The sequence below is a fragment of the Otolemur garnettii genome, unplaced genomic scaffold, assembly GCF_000181295.1.
Source record: "Otolemur garnettii isolate 467f Iridium unplaced genomic scaffold, OtoGar3 scaffold00261, whole genome shotgun sequence".
Lineage (NCBI taxonomy): Eukaryota > Metazoa > Chordata > Mammalia > Primates > Galagidae > Otolemur > Otolemur garnettii.
Window position 1 is genome coordinate 900527 of NW_003852656.1, and position 13401 is coordinate 913927.

The following is a 13401-nucleotide window of genomic DNA, read 5'->3' on the forward strand; positions in this document are numbered from 1 at the left end:
TAAATAGGGAGTCTTTTCCCCACTCAATGTTTTTAATTGGCTTGTCAAAGATCAGGTACCGGTAAGTAGCTGGATTCATCCCTTGGTTCTCTATTCAAGAACATGGTAGCTTCTTACAGAACTGAACATGACCCAGCCAATCATGCTTCTTGGTACATACTCAAGGGAGGTGAAAACTGATATCCACACAAAAACCTGCACACAGATTTTTATAGCAGCTTATTCATAATTTGTCAACCTGGATGTTCTTCAGCCAGTGAGTGTACAAACTGTGCCCCGTCCAGATAATGGGACACTATTCAGTGGTGAAAAAAAAAAACACACAAAACTATCAAGTCATGAAAAGACATGGAAGAAACACAAATGCTATTACTAACTAAGGGACAGAAGCTAATCTAAAAGGCTGTTTGCAATGAATCCCAAACAATAAAAAAGAAAAAAGAAAAGGCTGTTTGACTACAATTGCATGACTTCTGGAAAAGACAAAGCAATGGAAATAGCAAAGAGATTAGTGGCCAGGGGCCAGTGGGGAGGGATGGATGAATAGGGGGAGCACAGAGGATTTCCAGGGCAGTGAAACAATTCTGTATGATACTGTAATGATAGATAATGTGTTATTATGTATTTGTTCAGACCCATAGCATGTACAGCACTAAGGGAGAACCTTAATGTAAACCACGGAGTTACGATGATGATGATGAGTCATTCTTGGTTCATTAATTATAACAACTCTGGCAGTGAGAGAAGTGTGTGTGTTGGGGGCTAGTGAGGGGGAAGTAAGGACATGGGATAGTCTAGACCTCCTGCTCAATTTTGCTATGAAATTAAAACTATACTAAAGCATAGAACCCTTGGAGCAGTTGTTCAGTCCCTGCTGTGTCACCTGCTTACCAGCTGTGTGACACCTATCAGGAGAACTTCACCTCCCATCTGTATGAGAACACCAGGGAGGAAACTCTGCATCCACCAAAGATAGGGACCTTTGCTGACACTCACTGTGGCGACGCTGCTGCAGGAGTTGTGATGGATGGGTCACAATAATCTAAATATAGCTGCCCCGAGGGAGAGTTGGCCAGACCCATAGACAACACTATGCCCTTCCTTTAAATGTCACTGTTGCCTTCTTGCTGGGAAGTGAACATCCCCAAACTCCCCCTCTCTTAACAGCTGTTATCTCCTGAATGCCAAACGGATATCTTTCCTTAGTCCTAATGATTGACATTTTCTCATATAATCCTCAGAACAAGCATGTCAAGAGGGTAACATTATCCTCATTGGATAAAAAAGAAAATTGAAGTTCAGAGAAGTTAAGTAATTTGCCTGAGGTTCAATAGACATAAAATAGCCGACTTGAGATTTAAATTCAGGCTGATTCAAATGCCAAAGTATCATTGAATGGCAGGCTTTGGATAATGTGACTTTCTGCCTCTTCTCCTTCCTATTGTGAGTTATAGCCCATGATCAACAGATCATGTTATATGTTAGTGGGTCCTGAAACATTAGGTTCTTAGTTACCCAGTTCCCACTTCAGAGTCAACATTCATCTACTTATTCAACGAGTGTCCTGAGCACCCACTGTACGCCAGAACAAAGTAGGCAGGCCCTTATCTCTCCTCCCTATTTACTGGCCTTGGCTCTGACCATAAGGTTTGGGAATAAACACAGGCCTTGCTGGTCCCTCCTGACAGTGATGGGAATGATGTGGGTGGCCAGGAGTGGGGCAGGATTTGACCAGCCCTCACCTGTGTCTCACCTTCAGGAGGGCACACCTGTCCTCACTCTCTTGGGTCCTTAGGGAGGCGGCGGCAGGCCAGGACTTGCCAATAGCTGGGTGGGTTGGTGTCTAACTGTTTCCCTCAAAGATCCCACACACTTGACTTGGGGAGGAAGGAGTATTAGGAGGTCATTTGGATCCTGGTCCCAGTCCAGACTCTCTGGCAATGCAGCAGGCATCTGCCCCATCAGGACCCCATTTCTGTTCCCACTGGCTCAGACACCAAAGAGAGGAGAGAGATAGGAATCAGAAGTCCTTGGCAACAATGTCCCTTCGGTGATGGAGCCTTCTGCAGCTTGCTTCTCGAGGCATCTCCTGGGACAGAAGGCGCCCTGGGCAGTCTCTGAGGCTGGCCATCCCTACCAGAACCTGAGGGGCAGCTGGGCCAGCTTTTTTGCACAGGAAGCCATCCTAGGCCAAAAAAGAGATAAGATAATGGGGCACTGGGACAGCCTTTGGGTCTCCTTGTCCAACTCCTCCGAGCTCTTTGTGATGAGGACTGAATGAGTGTCCCCGGGTACTATCTAGTCTAGCTTGGGCTCTGTCTGCTGGACGGCTCCTCACGGCTGACAGCTTCTGCCTGGTACCTAGGAGCCAGGAGGGCAGCCATTTCTCCTGACCTCATTATGTCAGTGCTGGATTCTGTCTTGAGGTTGGGCTGGGGACAGAATGTTTTTTCCTCCTCAGGACATTGTCACTCTCCTGTCCTGTGGCAATTTATCTTGGGGTCTTGTTTTGTTCCCGAGCAGGCCTAGCTTCAGGATTTTAACCCCTTGTCTGCCCAATTGGGGTGGGGGTAGTGTGGAAGCAGTGGGTCCCAGGCCTCTGATGCTGTCATGGGGGGCTGCCTATGCACCTCCTTCTGGCCCAGCCAGCTCTTTTCCCCCACACAGACGGGAAGGCCTCCCTGAGACCCTGCTGCACCCCAGAGCTGCCCAGGCCCAACATCCTGCTGGTGACTAGCAGCAGCACACAGCTTTGCTCTCCAAACCAGGTGTAGGATGGGGAAGACCTTGTGCTGGGCACTAAGGGCATTTTATCAGCTTCATCCTCTTACATTTGGGAGGTGAGTGTTATTCCCATTCTACAGAGGAGGGGGCTTGACTCTTCCAAGGTCACTCTTTCAGGGTGCTGGGCTTGAGGCAGCCCCACTCTGTCCCACACCACAACTCCTCCCTGCCCAGGAGTAAAGGGCCTTTCCTCTCCTTGCCTCTGGAGAAAGTTGCTCTACTTCCTTGGCCCAAGTCTCATGGCAATCCAGGCCCATGGGCATCCATGCTGGAGGACCCCTGAACTCTCTCAGAGAGGTTAGACTCTGCCTTCCTGGCCAGGCTGTAAGGTTTCTTGTCAGAATACTACAACACCTCCACTCTGAGCTGGTTTTCCACTGGGACTGAGACTTTCTGAGCACATGTTCCTGCCCATATCTCTCCCTCCCGGCACAACCCTCTACAGCTCCCTATGGCCTACTGAGTATTGTCCAAGTGTCTCAGCTTTCCTTCAGAGGTTGCACAGCATAGCCATACTTCCTTCCTCTGGCCTTTGGCCTGGCTTTAACCCCATCGCTCTTTTCACCACTCCCTAAGCATGGCTGGAACTCTGGTACAGCTCTGTCCCCACTGACTATGCCTCATGCTCCTTGTCCAGGCAAGCTCTAAAGTCAGTTTTCATACCCTGCCTCCAGCCGGTATTGTAGGTATGTTCAGCCAGGGAGGCCAGCCAGGTACTCATTTCCTCAGCTTCACCAGTCTGACCCTGTGCTGAATTTTATAAGCATTAAAAACTTCCGGATGGAACTGTCACTTGGAGATCTTAAGCCTGAATGTTGGCACTTAATCCAGAATGTACTACATTATCTTGATTGTACATTCATTTCCTGTCCTGCTGGGGATAAATGATCATACCCCATGAGGAAATTCTATATAAGCGATTATCAAAGAAGCCACACACAGTCACACTGTGACTTCACCACAGTCCCAGGTTTCTTGGGCCTTTCCCCACTGGAATTCTGTCACTTGTTGCCAAGAATTCCAGAAACAGGTTCCAATTCCCAAGGTCGTAGATGGCACTGGTTGTACAATTCCATCCTGGGGCTCATAGTCCCCTGGAAAGGACAAAATGGGACTTGGACTTGGAAAGACAAGGAAAGAGAGTAGACCTCTGTTCTTTTCCTTTCTTTTCTTTTCTTTCTTTCTTTTTTTTTTTTTTTGAGACAGAGTCTTACTTGGTTACCCTGGGTGGAGTGCTGTTGCATCTTATTTCACAACAACCTCAAACTCTTGGGCTCAAGTGATCCTCTGCCTCAGTTTTTCAATTTTAGTAGAGATAAGGTCTCACTCTTGCTCAGGATGGTCTTGTCATAAACTTAAGCAATCTGCATGCCTTGGCCTCCCAAAGTGCTAGGATTACAGGCGTGAGCTACTGTGCCCAGCCTAGACCTGTGTTCTTAAAAGGCGAGCTTTCCCAATTCCCATGGGCTGTCAATGCCCTGACTTGTCTGCCTCTGTGAGCAGGGTCTGCGTGAGTGTGTGGATGGGTGAGGAACACACACAGGTGTAAGCATGCATGGAATTCTGGGACTCATCCTCGATCTCTAGGCAGGAGGTGACTGAGAAAAGAAACCAGCATTTCAATGGCAATGTGGTAAATAGAGTATTTGGATGAAATGAGAACAAAATAATCTGTTTTTTTTTTTTTTTTCTTTTTTTTCTAAAATAATCTGTTTTCTCGCTTCAACATTATCCACAGTTTCTGAGGGTCTGCTCTTTCTGAGAGCCTGAGAACTGTGAATGTTCATGCCCTGTCGTGCACATGTGCAGCTCTGTGTTGCTGGGTGTGAGACTATAGTGGTGAGAGAGTATGTCCCTACCAGGGATTCAGGAGGCACCCAACAGCTCTCTGGTGATGCTGTGGGTGTGTTAATGTATGCAGGCATGAGCAGCAGGCAGGGAGATAGTGGAGGAAGGGATGTTGGAGGTGGGCTTTAAAGGATGAGCAGAGTTCTCCAGGCAGAGGAGGAAGACAGGAGCCCCTGGCGGCAGGTCCAGTGTGAGCAAAGACACAGAAGGTAAACAGTTTATAGAGATGACAAGTGGGTCAGCTGAGGATACTGCGTGACAGATGAGCCCGAAAGGTGAGTGGGCTGGGCTACTTGTTGGGGAGCTGGATTTGGGCCTATAAATCTCAGGAACCACCTTTGTGACAGATCCTGGTCAGAGCTGGTTTTGGAAAGCTTGTTCTGGGGGAAAAAACATTTATACAGAGAAAGTTCTGGGTTACAGTTACCATGATGATGTTCCCGCAGACACTATGGTCAGTGGAATACTGTCCCCTAGAGATATCCACATCCTTGTCCCCAGAATCTGAGTGGTACCTTGTATGGAAAAGATGATTTTGCACATGTAATTAAAGATATTGAGATGGGAATATTATGGATTATTTGGATTTGCCCCAAATGTATCATGGTGTCCTCACAAAAGAGAGGGAGAGGGAGATCAGATATAGACAAGAAGGCAATGTGACCACAGAGCAATGGAGCAGAGACTGGAGTGATGTGGCCACAAGTCAAAGATTGCTGGCAGCCACCCGGAGCTGGGAGAGGCAAAATCAGACCCTTCCCTAGGGCCTCCAGAAGGAACGGGCTCTGCCAAAACCTTGATTTTAGCTCCAAAAGACTCATTTCAGATTTCTAGCTTCAAGAACTTTAAGAGAATAAACATGCCTTGTGTTAAGCCACCAAGTGTGTGGTAGTTTGTTATATAGAGGCTACAGGAAACTAATACAGATACGCTCTTGAATTGCCATACATTATCAGCCATGGATCTCACTTTGAGAAGGATTATACTGAATTTGCCTGTGATTACTTCAGCTAAATAGACTAAATATGGGTGGGTGGGGGGGAAATCTTCTACTAAGACTTTCTATAGGTAAAGAACACAAATCAATCCTAAGTAATGAGAGGCGATTTACCAACTCAGATTAGAAACATAAGAAGTTAAAAGTTCTGCTGAAAAAGAAGGGCTTTTGCAACATGCTTTTAAGATCTAGGATTAAAGAACTGGCATTTCCCTTGAGTGTTTTAGGGCTCTGGCTACCATTAATCATTGCAGCATTCTTCAAAGCAACTTCTAGAATTCTCTTCTTTTACATGGAAGGCTTCATAAAAAAAATCTTGACACTTATTCTGACCAACTGGCAGTAATTCAGAGGTTCCTGTAACCCCCTTCTCAGTTTTGATAACTTGCTAGAATGGCCCACAGAACTCAGGAAGACATTCTACTTACATTTATCAGTTTATTGTTATATAAAGGGTACAAAAGAACAGCACATAGGGGTCTGGAAAGGTCCTGGGGAAGGAGCTTCTGTTCCCATGGAGCTGGGTGAGGTGGGCCACCTTCCTGACACCAGGCCTCCTTCACAGCTTGGAAGCTCTCAGAAACACACTTGATTAAATCATAGGTTATGGAGAATCACACTCAACCCCCCGCCCCTCTCCCCTTCCCAGAAGTGGAGGGTAGGCCTGAAGAATTGCAATTCTCTAATCCAGCCTTGGTCTTTCTGCTGACCAGGCCTATCCTGAAGCTGTGTAATAGCTCCCTGAGCCACCACACTTGTCATTAGCATGCAAGAGGCACTCTTATCACTCTGGAAATCCCAAGTATTTTAGAAGGTCTGACTAAATATTTACTTTTTATTATATCACACTCTCCCTCATTTAACTATGTGTTATGGGCTGAATTGTGTCCCTTCAAATCCACATGTTGCAGTCCTAACCCTCCAGTACCTCAAAAGGTAACTGTTTTTGGCGGTGGAGTTCATTGGTTATGGCCTCCAACTTTAAGAAGGGTAACATGACATCAAGTGCCCAGCGAAAAAGGATGAGTCCTAAGCCTGAGCTTACTGAAGAGTAGAAACAGGAAATCCAGAAAGCTTTTGATCTCTTTGATGCTGATGGAACTGGGACCATAGATGCTAAGGAACTTAAGGTGGCAATGAGGGCCCTGTGCTTTGAACCCAAGAAAGAAGAAATCAAGAAGATGATAAGTGAAATTGATAAGGAAGGGACAGGGAAAATGAATTTTAGTGATTTTTTGACTGTAATGACTCAGAAAATGTCTGAGAAAGATACCAAAGAAGAAATCCTGAAGGCTTTCAAGCTCTTTGATGATGATGAAACTGGGACTATATCATTCAAAAACCTGAAAGGTGTGGCCAAGGAGTTGGGCGAGAACCTGACTGATGAGGAGCTGCAGGAAATGATTGATGGAGCTGACCGAGATGGAGATGGTGAAGTCAACGAGCAGGAGTTCCTGTGCATCATGAAGAAGACCAGCCTGTACTGAGGTCGGCATCTTCCACTGCGAGCACATGCAGCGACAGTAGTGCCTGCCATTGTGTGAGATTTGGCTTTTGAGAACCCAAACTATTTTTCCCTCATTGACCTCCCTGTATGAGTTTAGTAGTGACCTCGAATCTATTTTAGACTTTTTGGGGAAGTGTTCTTTGATATTACAGTAAAATGACATGCTGGTTAATTTTCAAACATAAAACGAGAGCACATTAGAGTGGAGAAGGGGTCTTAGGCTTTGCGCACCTGCCATTTTGCCTTGTGTTCTTTCATTCTTGCCATGCAGTCCCACCTACATGGAAACACAGAATGACTTCTTAGACAAGCACATATTGTACCTGTGTCACCACAAGCACTGGGCATTCTTCAGTAGTTCCAGTTTTTAGTTGATGCCTGAATGTAGTTTTCTCTCACAAAAATGAGTGGACTCTAGCACTGGGATTTGGATGTGTGTCACTGCTATTTTGTTTTAACAATAAAACCTTTCTTAGTTTCAAAAAAAAAAAAAAGGTGACTGTTTTTGGAGCTAGAGCTTCTAAAGAGGTGACTAAGTTAAAAATGGGCTGTCAGAGTGGCCCTAATCCATTATGACTGGGGTCAAGAGCGGATGAGGACACAGACACACACAGAGGGAAGACCATGTGTGGACACAGGGAGAAATCGGCATCTTACAAGCCAAGAAGAGAGGCTTCAGAAGAAACCCACCCCACTGATGCCCTTGGACTTCAGGCTCTAGAATTGTGAGAAAATTAAATTTCTGTTTATGTCCCTGACTGTGGTACTTTGGAACTGCCGCCCATGCAAACGAATATGCCCTCCCAACACACCAGGAGGCAGCTTCTCTTATCATCTCCACTTTACAGGTAAGGAGATCACGGCTCGGGGGAGTTGTGTGTCCAAGGTCATACTGTGGGTGAGTGGCTGGCCATGCTCTCTCCTGCTTGCATCTCCTTGGGCACCTCCTTGTCAGGTACTCACTGGCCCTGGGACTGTCTTCTCTAAGACTGATGCTGCAGCCACAAGTGGTCCTGCCAGGCCAGCCCCCTACAGGGCAGAGAAGTAGGATGAAACGCCAGGACCCAGACCAGCACATCAGGTGCCACTACTTGGAGGGTGTGTGACTGGCAGGACTTCTGCACGTCCAAGCCACGTTCCTTGTTGTAAAAAAAAGTGATGTTGAGCAAGACCACAGGAGAGGAGGCAGCAGAGGCTGCTGCACCTCAACGTGGAGCAGGTGTCCCCTCTGTGGATCCTCTCAGTTCTCCCTGAGACCCTAGCCTATACCACATGTTGGCAATTTGGGCAGCAAGGGGCTTCTGGTCACTAATTGTGCCCCTCTAGTGGCTGGTGCCTCACCTCCATGTCTGCTCACAGCTGAGGAAACTGAAGCCTGGGATGGTGGTGTGGAGGGGGGTATAATTTTCTCAAGGCCCCAGAGTTGGAATTCAACCAAAGTGGGAATTCCAATCCAAGTCTGATTTCAAAGCTCTGCTCCTTCCAGAAAGGCAGCAGTTCCCTTCTGAGCTGTCTGTGTTGGCACATGCAGTACATTTCTTGCAGGGCACCCAACGCTGACCCCAGCCAAGACTGCTTCCAGCCCATGTATCCCAGGGGGTCCTGCTGCGAGGGAGGGGGTGGGCACCAATCCAGAGCAGTTCCCTAGGCCCCAAACCGGATGCAGACGCTGTTTGCCCAGCAAGGTAAGCAATAATCTTTCCCTCTATTCCTGGCTCTTGGAGATTTGCCTCTCTCAGGGGAAATTACTTTGGGGTCACAGCGAAATTTCTGTGATAGCTAATAAAGTGACCTTTCTGTTTCTGGAACCAGATCCTGGAGCCTTGGACCCTGGGGAACGTGCATGTACTTTCTCTCCTCGTTTACTCACCAGTGGAGGTGGAGGAGGTGGACTGGAGGGTGGGCTCACTCCATAGTGACTTTGTTATTTGCAAACATGGAACCCTGGGACTGGGGTTTCTCTTTCAGGGCTGGAAGTGTTATCCAATTGTGTGTGGGGAGATTCAGGATGGCAATGGCAACCGTCAATGAGGCAAACCTGAGCTGGGCACCGAGCCCAGAGCTGGGCATACAGACTGGCAGCCAGGGCCCAGGATTCAGACTGTGCACTGGCCTGCAGCAGCCGCCATGTCAGGGTTCCAGTATGGCTCTGTCATCTAACCTTCCCAAGTTACTTCAGCTTTCTAAGACTCCATTTCTACACCCAGAAAACTAGATAATAGTGTAACAGGACTCACACCATATAGGCTTCCTTGGCAGCTCCAGGATTTAGGATCAAGGAAAACATATCAGAGGGAGCTGATCTGGTTTCAGGGCAGTGAGTTGGGGGAGCTGCTCGTGAGGCCGTAGTTGCATAGTGAGGCCCTGTTTCCACTTAGATGGTATAATCTGGAGGTGGTTCTGGAGAAGGGATCCCCTTACCCTGCAACTTCCTGGCCCTGCCCTTAGGAATAAATCAGATCCTGTGGAGAATTGCCCAGCTCAGGGCTTGTTACACAATGAGTATGGAATATGCTGAAGGACTTGTCTTATTGCGTTTGTTAACCATGGGCTCTTGCGTAGGATGAGTTTGTAGCCACATAGCCAGTGGTTATACACAGCATCATAATGTCCCAGGCATTATGCGAGTGCACAGAAAGCTTGTTTAATTCTGCCTGGGAATTAAACGGACTTCTTGCCAGGACATCTTAACTGAGGTGCAAAGGATGCACCTGTGCTCACCAGGTGGGTGGGCGCGCTCAGGGGGAGTGCAAAGGGAGAGTGAGCCAGGGGCAGCCAGTAAAGTGCACAACCCAGCCACCAGCAAGAGACTCAGTGGGAGAACTGGGTGGGGCAGCCCTGAAAGCCATCTGAAGATAGGGATTCTCTGTCCCAAACCCAGACGTCTGGTGGTTAGCTATGTCGCCAATGTGGAGAGAGGGTCAGAGGCAAGAGACCAGTTAGGAGGCTGCCCCATCCCAGGCCAGCCAGAGACTCCATGGAAGGTCAAAGTGGCTGGAAGGGAAGGGCAGGAGGATCAGATTCAGAAAGCTGATGGGGGTGAGGATGCTGAGTTTCAGAGACAGAATACAGAGAACACCAACTGTGGTACAAACCAGCTGGAAACACCCTGCTTGCCTTTTCTAAACAGTACCTTCATCAGGGATATGCTAGGGCTGACTCAGAAAAGCACCAGAACAGTGGACAAGCTGCTGCTTCTCTTATGGTGTCACTGTGTAGCCTCTGGTGACCAGCTAAGCCCTCCTTACTGAGCAAAGAAGGTGAGAACCCAAAGAAGAACATTGCTGATTTCCCAACCACCTGTCTAGGTCACAGAACTAATAGCTAACATTTATTGTGTGCTTACTGTGTGAAGAAACTGCTGAACCCTGGCAGGCTTCATTCATCCTGGTAAAAATCCAAAGGGGTGTTATCCTCATTTTGCAAAAGAAGAGACTGAAGGTCAGAGAGGTTATGCCTCTGCCAAAGTTGTAGAGCAGAGGGAGTGGAGCCAGGCTCTCCGTGGCCTGCACAGTGGACAGAACACTTGCAGACTCTTACCTCCTCTTGGCTTCCTTGTCTTCCCATCAATCTCCTTCCCTGAGATTACAAATCTGTATAGCATGGGGACTTGAACCGGGACCACTATCTCAAAGTCCAGTATTCTTACTACCCTGCCCTCCTCAGTGGAATATAATTTTGATCTTTTATCTAATTCCTGGTGGAAGGTGGTGGGGGATTCCTGATTGTAATCAACTTCTGGCTTTTTATGATCTACCTGGGATGTAAAAAGATCTGGGCAGAGGTTGCAGAGGACAACAAACTGAAACAGAGCCCAGGGAGCAACAGGCCACCGGGATCCAGCCCATTTCTGTGGCTTCCTTCCAGCACAAGCCTCACACTCCATAGTTCCTAGTGGAAGAAGGGACGTGTGGTGGGTGCAGCCTCTGAACATACAGCCCTGTGGGTATCTGCCATCCCACCTGGACCCCCACAGCAGCGGTCTGCACGTCTCTGTCCTTCATCTGGCCCCTCTGTGGCCAGCCTTACCTCTCCATTAGCCCCAGTGCCAGCTCCTTCCCCATTTTCATCAGCCGAGATCCAGCCATTAAGATGCTGACCCAGTCCTGGAGGTTCTTAAGGGGATTGGACCTAGGTTTCTAACAAACAAGGGACCCTCAGAAGAGGTGAAGAAGTGGGGTCAGGTTGGCCTCAGCTGAACTGAGCTGAGCTCTCTCATGCCTGGTCTGACTGCCCACTATAAGCTCAAGAGGTCCCTGACTGCCACAGTGAATAAACTTGAGGTTTAATCAGGGTTGCTGGTTAGGCCTTGAAAAGTCTCAGCCAAGTTGTCTTAATTCCCTGGAGGAGGTCGTGGAGCTAGAGGGTCCCCTCCCGAGACCCTCTGCTGTGTCCAAACCAAATTATTAAGGGATTAAGCATGAAGAACACAGACAGTACCTAGAGAACTTAAGATGCCAGGGCACTTGGTAAAACAGCCCAATTTTACTTTAAAAATTTTAAAATACAGCATGTTGCCCAGCTATGGCCCTGTCCTGCGAGTCACTGCTCTAAGAGTTACAAGACGCTTAGGTTTCATGTGCAGGAATGCGCAAATGCCAAACACCTGCAGGGGAGAAAGGTATGTGCCATCCTTTTGTTTAATTTACTGTCTGAAAACATTTGTATAAGAAAAGAATGCACAAATGAGCTTTCCAGTATGATCTGGGGTCCGGGTGGAACAAATTGCTTCACCTGCAGCTGTGCCGTCCATCTGCGCATTGATCCCTGTTTATGTGTCCATGTGTGACGTAGACCATAGGAGAGGCACTACACAACTAACACTCTGGTTCCTTACCCACAAATATCTCTAAATTCCTCTGTATCTGTATTTGTAAATATTTTATGTAAACCAGATGGATTTATAGAACACGTGCAGCAGAATCTGGTTTTATTTTTTAACAACATGTACTATAAAATGCTTCAGAAAAACGATCTGTGCATTTGAAAGAAAAAAAAAGATTTCTGGGTCTACTTCTGAAACAGCAAGAGAATCAATTACACTCTCTTAGGAAGCTCTGCTCAGAACTGACTTTTGGGTCCACAGAAGTTGCTTCAGAGCAGTGGCTCCAAGTGTGCATGTTATAATCACCTGGGGGAGATTTTGGACCTTCTAATGTCCAGAATTTGATCACTTTACACCAAAAGCTCTGGTGAGAGTCAGCACATTGCGTGTTCCCTCCTCAGGTGTTCCCAGTGTGCACTGAGCCTGACTTAGCACAGTGGTTCTCTGCCTGGGTACGTGTTCGACTCACCTGGGAGCTTTACCTCTCCATATCCAGGCTGCACAGATCAGTTTCATCTGGACCCAGCCTGCAGCAGATCTTAAAGTCTTTCTGGTGATTCAAATGTACTGCCAGGGCTGGGAACCACTTTCCTTAAAGGACTTGAACTGATCCTCAGGTATGTGACTGCCTGGCCAACTGTGCTCAATGGAGACTTAGAATGGGCCAGACAGTATCATCTCAGTCCAGATGTAAGTCTTGCCCCAAGTCACCTTCATCTTTTCTCTTTCTGCCACTTGCTATTTATGTGTTAGATATGTGTCTGGATTCCAGTTGCTACCTCTGTGTCTCCCCACAGCCAGAGCTTTAGCCCAGGCCCCATAATTCTCCCTCCTGCCTCTGCCTCTCCTGTTCCCTCTCACTTAAGCACCAGCCAGCAGCTGGAAGAATCTTCTGAATAGCAAACCTTATCACATCTCTGTCCAAATCCTCCAGCAGATGTGGAGACCCTGGACCCTTCGTGGGCTGCTTGTGGGAGTGAGAAATGGTGCAGCCACTCTGTGGGAGTCAGTTTGGTAGTTTCTTAAAGAGTTAAACATATGTTTATCACATGGTGCAGTAATTCCTCTCCTAGGATCTCCCCAGGAGAAATGAAAACATATGTCCACACAAAGACTCGTATGCAAATGCTCATAGAAGCACTGTCTGTAATACTCCCAAACTGGAAACAATTTAAACGTCCATCACCTGGCAAATGGACTGACCCTGGGGTACCCAGTGAATGGAACCCCCCTGTGTGCTATGACACAGAGGAACCTCAGAAACACAAGGCTGAGTGAGAGAAGCCAGACACAGAAGAATGGGTTGTGTGAGTCCATGTGTATATAAGTTCTAGAAAAGACAAATCTGTAGAGACAGAAAGCAGATTGGTGGCTGCCTGGGGATTGATGGAAGAAGGCACGAGGGAACATTTTGGAGTGAAGAAAATGTTCTTTTTTTTT

General features: G+C 47.5%; 1 protein-coding gene and 1 pseudogene across 2 annotated transcripts in view; one reads left to right on the top strand and one right to left on the bottom strand.

Annotated features, from left to right (window-relative positions):
• COL23A1 (collagen type XXIII alpha 1 chain) overlaps positions 1–13401 on the bottom strand; it is a 344194-nt gene that overhangs the window by 154848 nt on the left and 175945 nt on the right. The gene's annotated exons all lie outside the window — the stretch shown is intronic.
• On the top strand, positions 6592–7288 carry LOC100958992 (annotated as a pseudogene). Its single transcript, XR_002771274.1, has one exon. The product of XR_002771274.1 is annotated as a centrin-2 pseudogene (transcript).